Source organism: Cervus elaphus, chromosome 5, assembly GCF_910594005.1.
Source record: "Cervus elaphus chromosome 5, mCerEla1.1, whole genome shotgun sequence".
NCBI lineage: Eukaryota > Metazoa > Chordata > Mammalia > Artiodactyla > Cervidae > Cervus > Cervus elaphus.
Window position 1 is genome coordinate 41,447,068 of NC_057819.1, and position 9,772 is coordinate 41,456,839.

Consider the following 9,772-nt stretch of genomic DNA (forward strand, 5'->3'; position numbering starts at 1 on the left):
CACCTTCTGCTGGATCATCAAAAAAGCAAGAGAGTTCCAGAAAAACATCTATTTCTGCTTTATTGACTATGCCAAAACCTTTCATTGTGTGGATCACAATAAACTGTGGAAAATTCTGAAAGAAATGGGAATACCAGACCACCTGACCTGTCTCTTGAGAAACTTGTATGCAGGTCAGGAAGCAACAGAACTGGACATAGAGCAACAGACTGGTTCCAAATAGGAAAAGGAGTACATCAAGGCTGTATATTGTCACCCTGTTTAGTTAACTTATATGCAGAGTACATCATGAGAAACACGGCTGGAAGAAGCACAAGCTGGAATCAAGAATGCTGGGAGAAATATCAATAACCTCAGATATGCAGATGGCACCACCCTTAAGGCAGAAAGTGAAGAAGAACTAAAGAGCCTCTTGAGAGGGAAAAGGTTGGCTTAGAGCTCAACATTCAGAAAACTAAGATCATTGGCATCTGGTCCCATCACTTCATGGCAAGTAGATGGGGAAACAGTGGAAACAGTGTCAGACTTTATTTTTGGGGGCTCCAAAATCACTGCAGATGGTGATTGCAGCCATGAAATTAAAAGATGCTTACTCCTTGGAAGGGAAGTTATGACCAAGTTATGACCAGTTCAGTTCAGTTGCTCAGTCGTGTCTGACTCTTTGCGACCCCATGGACCACAGCACGCCAGGCCTCCCTGTCCATCACCAACTCCTGGAGTTTACCCAAACTCATGTCCATTGAGTCGGTGATGCCATCCAACCATCTCATCCTCTGTCTCCCCCTTCTCCTCCTACCCTCAACCTTTCCCAGCATCAGGGTCTTTTCAAATGAATCAGCTCTTCGCATAAGGTGGCCAAAGTATTGGAGTTAAAGCTTCAATATCAGTCCTTCCAATGAATACTCAGAAATGATCTCTGCTAGGATGGACTGGTTGGATCTCCTTGCAGTCCAAGGGACTCTTAAGAGTCTTCTCCAACACCACAGTTCAAAAGCATCAATTCTTCTGCGCTCAGCTTTCTTTATAGTCCAATTCTCACATCCATACATGACCACTGGAAAAACCATAGCTTTGACTAGAGGGACCTTTGTTGGCAAAGTAATGTCTTCACTTTTTAATATGCTGTCTAGGTTGGTCATAACTTTCCTTCCAAGGAGTAAGCGTCTTTTAATTTCATGGCTGCAGTCACCATCTGCAGTGATTTTGGAGCCCCCAAAAATAAAGTCTGACACTGTATCCCCATCTACTTGCCATGAAGTGATGGGACCAGATGCCATGATCTTAGTTTTCTGAATGTTGAACTTTAAGCCAACTTTTTCACTGTCCTCTTTCACTTTCATCAAGAGGCTTTTTAGTTCTTCTTCACTTTCTGCCATAAGGGTGGTGTCATCTGCATATCTGAGGTTATTGATATTTCTCCCGGCAATCTTGATTCCAGCTTGTGCTTCATCCAGCCCAGTGTTTCTCATGATGTACTCTGCATCTAGGTTAAATAAGCAGGGTGACAATATACAGCCTTCAGGTACTCCTTTTCCTGTTTGGAACCAGTCTGTTGTTCTGTGTCCAGTTCTAACTGTTGCTTCCTGACCTGCATACAGATTTCTCCACAGGCAGGTCAGGTGGTCTGGTATTCCCATCTCTTTCAGAATTTTCCACAGTTTATTGTGATCCACACAGTCAAAGGCTTTGGTATAGCACTTCTATAAATTTCAAGTTGTTTTACACTAAAAAAGTTTCTTTAAAATGGATGCTCATATTAACACATTTATTAATGTTTTGCAATTTTAAAACTATTTTCACTTATCTTTCTATATCATAACAAATGAGTTGAAAATAATGGCTAGAATTACCATGCCCACTTTAGTGTGTTAGTTTCTCAGTCATATCTAACTCTTTGCAATCTCGTGGACTATAGCCTGCCAGGCTCCTTGTCCATGGTGATTCTCCAGGCAAGAATACAAGAGTGGGTTGCCATTTCCTTCTCCAGAGAATCTTCCTGATTGAGGAGACTCCATGGGCTCCCAAATAGTCTTACACAACTGAGCAACTGAACAACCATAATAAAGACTCTAATCTTTTCTTTCTGTAACCCCCAGAACTTACTTTTATCTTATCCTTATCTCCTTATATTTAAGTACTCAACTCTCTGTGCCCCACCCTCTCCAAACCCAGTCTGTAAAACAGGCAGGTCTGATTCATTTTTATGCAGGCAGTTCCTGGCATAGATCAAGGACTACCAGCTGGTTCATTAAAGTTTGCAAAATGATTCCAAGTGCAGTGCTCTTTTCTGTGTACCAGATTGTAATTTTAAACCACAATTGACCCTTGAAACTCAGGGGTTAAGTTAGGAGCTTTGACCCTCTGCAAAGCAGGAAATCCTCCTGTAATTTATAGCCAGCCCCACATTAGGTGTACTTGATTCCAAAGTATTCCCTGCTCAGCATTCCTATATTCTACCAACACTGCTTTGGTCCTGCAGTGCTGTGGTGTTTATTACTTTTTTAAAAGTTCAGGTATTTTTGGATCCAAGCAGTTCAACCCCTTATTGTCCAAAGGTCAACTGTATATTAGATTCAGCAGCTGAGGAGAGAGGGAAGCCATGGCCTTGGTGGAAGATTCTGTTCTTTGGTGAGAACTGCCATCTTTTAGGGATACTTTCCCAGGCTCAAGTTAGAAGTGAGACATCCAAGGATCACTCTAAAAATAAAGGAGCACCAAGGAGTAAAGTGAGAAGCGTTGAGACAGGCGTAAAACAATAGACACAGTGCTTCCAAGGGTAGCAGCAGGTCTTCATCCTGCTCCACCTCCACCTTCGACCCCAGCACTAGCAGCGGCTCAAGGGCCAGGGAAAGTTTCAGCAAGTCAGTCCATCCAGCACCTCCAGCTCCCAGCAGCTCCTGTGCCACTTAAGTCTCTCTCGACGCACATGTACCAAAAGGTAGTGTTCCTGCTTCCCATGCAAACCACCTAAAAGAGAGGAAAAATGAAAAAAGCAGAGACCTTTCCTGAAGCCCCACAAAGTGCATATTGGGAAGCTGATGAAGGATGTGATGAAGGATCTTGTCATGGAGATATTCTCCACCTGTGGGGAAATTTAAATGACTGACACTTGGACGAAGAAAGCATCTCGATCTACTGGCAGGCCACATGGTAGAGTTTGAGAATCCCTTTGGAGGTAAGAAGGCCCTGAAGCGCACGGACAGAGAATACACTGGTGACCAGGGAATCCCCATCACTGCTGTGCTGGCCCCCTGAGTTAGGCTGCCCCCCACCTTCTCCACCCCAGAGGGTGGGGATGCCGCCACTGGCCCCCTGGTGGCTCAGTCCCCGCTTCCCTCGCCACGCCACAGAAGCCGCCCCAGCTCCAATTCCTTTGGATAAGCGGGGGCCAGCCAAGTCCTGCTTCCTGGGACTTATACCCCACGCAACTGGTTTTGTCACTTTTCTAGCGAAGGAGAAGAGATCGGAAAGAAACGCTCTCAGAGGCAGGCTTCTAAGGCAGCAGTTGAGACTTTTCCTGTGAAGGTTGAGTTCTGGCTACAGGCGTGCTGCTGGTTTGGGGTTAGACCTCCAGTTTCCTGGCTAGAAAACTCACACCTTTGCAGATCCTGTGACACAGTCGGTTCAGTGGCAAAGCTAGCGGGGACAAACAGGACTCCAGGTGACAGTGTGGCCCCTGCCTGTGTGTGCGTGCTAAGTTGCCTGAGTTGTGTCCAACTTTTTTTTTTTTTTGTGTGTGTGTGTCCAACTTTTTGCAACCCCATGGACTGTAGGCCGCCAGGCTCCTCTGTCCATGGGACTCTCCAGGCAAGAATACTGGAGTGGGTTACCATGCCCTCCTCCAGTCTGGGTGTACATTTTCCCTTTGTATTGATGACCTGGGGCCAGACTAGGGGCCTGGTCATACTTTTGCTTGTTATCCTGAGAGATCCTTCAGGAAAAGGAGGGGAGCTTTAGTGCAGCTCCCTTTTCTGTTCAGCCTGGCCCCTGCTGCCATAGGGCCAAACATTCAAAGAAAAGCCTCCTTCCCTCTGTTACCGCATTAGTTGGTTCTGTTTTTACATGTATTCGCACAGTTATACGCACATCTTATAATTCCCTTTCTCTCTCTGAAATTAGTGAACAGGTCGCGAGCCAGCTCTGTAGAATTCTTATGGACACCGCTGCAGCTGATATACACAGTGGGCCTGCAGGTTACCTTGGCAGCATGTACATTCTTTTGGCTTTTATTGTATAGTCAGTACAATAGGAGAGAGGGACTGGAGGCTGAATTAATTACCAATGGCAAATGATTTAATCAACCATGGCTAAGTGATGAAACTTTCAGAAAAACCCATGAGCAGTGGGATTTGGAGAGCTTCTGGGTAGGTGAACACATCAAGGTACTGTGAAAGGGACGGTGGGTGTGACATGCTGGGAGAGAGCAGGGAAACTCAGTCCCTGCTCCCCCATACTTTGCCCTGTGCATCTCTTTCATCTGGCTGTTCCAGAGTTGTATCCTTCATGATAAATGAATAAATGTAAATAAAGCATCTCCCTGAGTTGTATGAGCCGTTCGAATGCATTATCAAACCTAAAGAGGTTGTGGGAACCTCTGATTTGTAATTGGCTGGGCAAAAGTGTGGGTGGTCCGAGTACCCTGTTTGTTGCTGATGCCTAAAGTGAGGGCAGGGGAGTTTGGGGGAGAATGAATACATGTATGTGTATGGTTGAGTCCCTTTGCTGTCCACCTGAAATTATCACAACATTGTTAATTGACCATGCGCCAGTGCAAAATAAAAAGTTAAAAAAAAAGAAAAACATGATAAAAACTAAAGTGAGGGCAGACTTATGGGACTGGGTGTTTTAACTTCTGAAGTAGTTCATGTTAGAACTGAACTGAATTGTTGGATACCCAGGTGGTGTAGGAGAGTCAGGAAATAGAATTGGTGCGTGGTGTCAGAAAACACTCCAGATCTACATCAAAATCTGTTCCAAATAGTCATCTGTAAATGCTGTTCTGTAACGAAATTTTACATATTTCAACTTTAAAAGCAACTTTTCATGCAGATATATGCTGCCAAACAACTGATATCCATTTAAAGCAAATGCTTTTAATTAAACATATTCATCATCCTTAGAAGCCATTTATAGCATTTGATTAGATTCTACTCTCTGGATGTCTGCCTTTTAGCAATAGTACAAAGTGGTGAAAGCACCACATATGGTATCTGTCACAAGTACTCAACTCTACCATTGTAGTGCAAAGGCAGCCACAGACAGTACATAAATGAATGAGTATGCTGCATCCCAATAAAACTTATTTATGGAACTGGAATTTAAATTTCACACAAAAACTTCTTCCCTTTACTTTTTAATACTAAAAGATGTAATAACAAGTTAAGAGGAAAATTAAGATTCAGGCCTTTAGGCTGAAAGATCTAGCTAGAAAAGGTGTTGAGGCCAGAAGGAGCTAGATTTTTATTCTGAAAAGCTGCTCAATTATACAATTGACTTTATGGCTTTGGTTTTCTTGGAGGAGGAACCTCCACAAGATGTCTAAGGTCCAACAGTTTTAAAGCTTGCATCAAAAATATTCTAGACTTCTAAATTTTGTGCAATATGCTATTATTACATTGATGGAGGTCAAATTCCAAGCTAATAGCTATTGACCCCAGCCATTATCATATTTAAAAGTGAATTTATGGCTTCTCAGCCTTCTGGCTAAGATCAAGTGTAGTATCTGTTCTTATCAATTTAATATCTGAAACATCCTCTATCCGAGAACAATATATTAAATGGATTTTTGAAGCAGAGAATTGGAATAGGAACTTGCTCTGTTCACAACCTGATATTGCAGTACTTCCAGAAACGGTGCACCCACCTTGGGACAATTTTTGAAGTACCAAAAGGCAGAAACTGGCCCTTTCCTGTCCTGGAGTGCGGTTTTCATTTTAAGCTGTCTGCAAGCTAGCTCAGGAAGTTGATTTTCTCAGGTTTCCCTGCATTACTTGTGAGCGTTCCTGACAGTTGCTGGAAGACAAGCAAATAACTGAGTCTGGTGGGGTGGGGGATGGGGTGGGGGGAGGAGGAGGAAAGTGAATGGAGAGTTTAAAAGTTAGGCTTATTAAGTCTAGAGGTCTAATATACAACATGATGACTACAGTTCCTAACATTGTATCAGGGCTTCCCTGGTGATCCAGTGGCAAAGACTCGGGTCTCAAAGCAGGGAGCCCGGGTTCAATCCCCGGTCAGGGAACTACATCCCATATGCCACAACTAAGAGTTCCCATGCTGCAGCTAAAATTCCTGCATGGACAGTCTTCATAGAGTCGCCGGGGTTTCCTGCGCCAACAGTGCTTGAAGGGAACCCGGTAGCGCCTCCCCCACCTGCTCGTCCCCGCCCCGGCCGGCCACTCAGAGCCAGCCCTCCTCGCCAGCTGAGAGCGGCCACCAACCGGCCCAAGGTCCCCGCCGCTGCTCCAGGGCCGCAGAGCTGCCACCACCACGGCCTCTCCTCAGCCGCCTGCGATGGCGACCGCATCCCCGTCGCAGGTGCGCCAGAACTACCACCAGGACCCGGAGGCCGCCATCAACCGCCAGACCAACGTGGAGCTCTTCGCCTCCTATGTCTACCTGTGCATGTCATACTATCTTGACCGCGATGATGTGGCTTTGAAGAACTTTGCGAATACTTTCTTCACTGATCTCATGAGGAGAGGGAATATGCTGAGAAACTGATGAAGCTGCAGAACCGACGAGGTGGCCGAATCTTACTTCAGGATATCAAGAAACCAGACGGTGATGACTGGGAGAAGGGGTTGAATGCAATGGAATGTGCACCATGCTTGGAAAGAAGTGTGAATCAGTCACTACTGAACTGCACAAACTGGCCACTGAAAAAAATGACCCCCATCTGTGTGATTCCATTGAGGCTCATTACCTGAAGGGGCAGGTGGAAGCCATCAAAGAATTGGGTGACCACAAAACCAATCTGCGCAAGATGGGGGCCCCTGGATCTGGCATGGCAGAGTACCTCTTTGACCAGCACACCCTGGGACGCAGTGAGAGCTAAGCCTCAGACTGGCTCCCTGTAGCCACAGGGGTGACTTCCCTGGTCACCAAGGCAGTACATGCATATTTGGGTTATATTCATCGTTTCTATTAGTTGTACCAAAACATCTACTTAAGTTCTTTCTTTAGTACCATTCCTTCAAATAAACTAATTTGGTACCAAAACAAACAAAAAATCCTGCTTGCCACAGCTAAGACCTGGCACAGCCAAAAAAATAAATGGATATTTAAAAAAAAAAAAAAACACTATCAAATACTGGAAATTTGCTAAGAGCATAAATTTTAAGTGCTATTATCATTAAAAAAAATATGGTAACTGAGGAAAAACTATGTTAATTAGCTTGACTGCAGTGTCATTTTGCTATGCTTATGTATATCAGACCATCATATTGTATACCTTAAATATGTACAATTTTATTTTTAAAAAATATCCAAAGACCCAAAAAAAAAAAAAAAAAAAAGGAACACAAAAGAGGGAAAAAATGTAAAAGCCAGTCAGTATTCTGTAATAACCCACATGGGAGAAGAATCTAAGAATATGTGTAACTGAATCACTTTATACCTGAAACTACCACAATGTTGTAAATCAACTATGCTCCAATATAAAATAAAAATCAAGTTAAAATTTTAAAATGTAAAACTACTCTTACACTGCACCTGTACAAAATAAGTGGTGGGCAGGATTTGATCCAGAGGTTACAGTTAGCCAAGTCCTGATCAAGATAAGCCATAAATCCCTTCAATATAGGCAAATCTTTTTTTTTTTTTAAATATTATTTATATATTTATTTATTTTTGGTTTGCACTGAGTCTTCTTTGCTTTGTGTGGGCTTTCTCTAGCTGCAGCATGGGCTTCTCACTTTGGTGGCTTCTCTTGTTACAGAGCACAGATTCTAGACACATGGGCTTCAGCAGTCATAGCATGCAGGCTCAGTAGTTGTGGGCACACAGGCTTAGTTGCTCCACAGCATGTGGAATCTTCCTGGATTAGGAATTGAAACCATGTCCCCTGCATTGGCAGGCGGATTCTTACCCACTGTACTACCAGGGAAGTCCTCGATAGGCAAATTCTGATGGAAAGACAGGTTTGGTCATCATAGACTCAAGAGCAATGGAGAGTTAAGAGTTGGGAGGTATCTTCATGCCTGTGTACTTTATGGTTGACAGATATGTCTATCACAACTTTGAGATGTTCAAATTCAAAAATACTCTCATTGCAAGAAATACTAGTAGGAATTCCCTGGTTGGTGGTTAGGACTTTGCACTGCCACTGCAGGAGACACAGGTTCTATCCCCCTCCCCCCCTCCCCCAACACACACACAAAAACCAAACTAATGCTGCTATGAACATTTGGTTCATGTTTTCTTTTTGGTGCACCAGTTACTGTTGGGTATATACATAGGAGTAAAATGCCTGGGTCAGAGATACGTTCATGTTCAACCATACTACGTACTGGCAAACAGATTTCCAAAATGGTTGTGCTAATTTATATTACTACTGTATAAAAGTTCTCATTAATCCCCATCCTCATCAATAATTTTGAAAGTGTCAGGCCTTTTTGTAGCCACACTGATGGGTTATAGTGGTTTTAACTTGTATTTTCTTGACTTCTTTCTTTCTTTTTCTGCCATGCCACAAAGCTCTTGAGATCTTAGTTCCCCAACCAGGGCTCAACCAGTGACCCCTGCAGTGGAAACCTGGAGTCCTAGCCACTAAATTACCTGGGAATTCCCATGCTTTCCCCTAATTTCTAATGAGGTTGAACCTGATTTTCATGTTTATTCCTCACATTTTGATTCTCTCCGATTTTACACTCAGTCAATTCTTAAAAATTTCTCTGACTTAATTACACACTAAGTTTACTAAGAAGATGAGGCAAAGTGTCTATACCCACACTCCTATCTCAACCCCTATCAGTTATTCTAGGGAGAAATTTAGAACTTGATTTTTTTCTTTATCCTACTTTGAACAGCTATTACATCAGCAAGTCCTGTTTCCAAAATGAATCTTAAGTCACTCTTAAGTCAGTCTTAAGTCTCCTGCCATATGTGCTGCCACAACTTCAATCCAGACCAATGTTTCATTCCTGGACTGCCACAATCACTTCTTTTTATCACCTTTTGGCTTTTGCCACCACCCATCTCCCTTTATTTTCCATATTGCAGCAATTGTTTTCAATGATAGAAACATTTTGGTGGCTTCCTGTTACTCTGAGAATAAAATTCAAGCCCTACCAATTATAGCTTCCCTGGTGGTTCAGATGGAAAAGAATCTGCCTGCAATGCAGGAGACTCAGGTTCAATCCCTGGGTCAGGAAGAGCCCCTGGAAAAAAGGAATGGCAACTCATTCTAGTATTCTTGCCTGGAGAATTCCATGGACAAAGGAGCCTGGACGGCTACAGTCCATGGGGTCACAACAGGTCAGACCTGACTGAACAACTAACACTTTCACTTTCACCACCTCTGGAAGCTGTAGGTTTGTCTTAGGCTATCTCTCCAATCTCTCCAACTTTGTTTGTTGTGTCCTAGCTACAGTCCTCTTACCAGGCCTTGGTAAAAACACATCCTCTTCACTCATCTTCTTTCAATCCTTAACACCAAACTTCTTTCATTTTAACGAAATACTTGTCCCAGAGCCTGTTTCTTCTCATCCTTTAATTCTCAGTTAAATTTTACCTTCTTTATTTGTTTCCTTCATAACATTTATCAATAATCTGT

The 9,772-nt window shown here is 43.3% G+C and overlaps 2 pseudogenes; both read left to right on the top strand.

Annotated features, from left to right (window-relative positions):
• Positions 1 to 5,683: 5,683 nt before the first annotated feature.
• Positions 5,684 to 5,864, top strand: LOC122695969 (annotated as a pseudogene).
• A 231-nt stretch (positions 5,865 to 6,095) lies between these two features.
• Positions 6,096 to 7,054, top strand: LOC122694103 (annotated as a pseudogene).
• Positions 7,055 to 9,772: the final 2,718 nt, after the last annotated feature.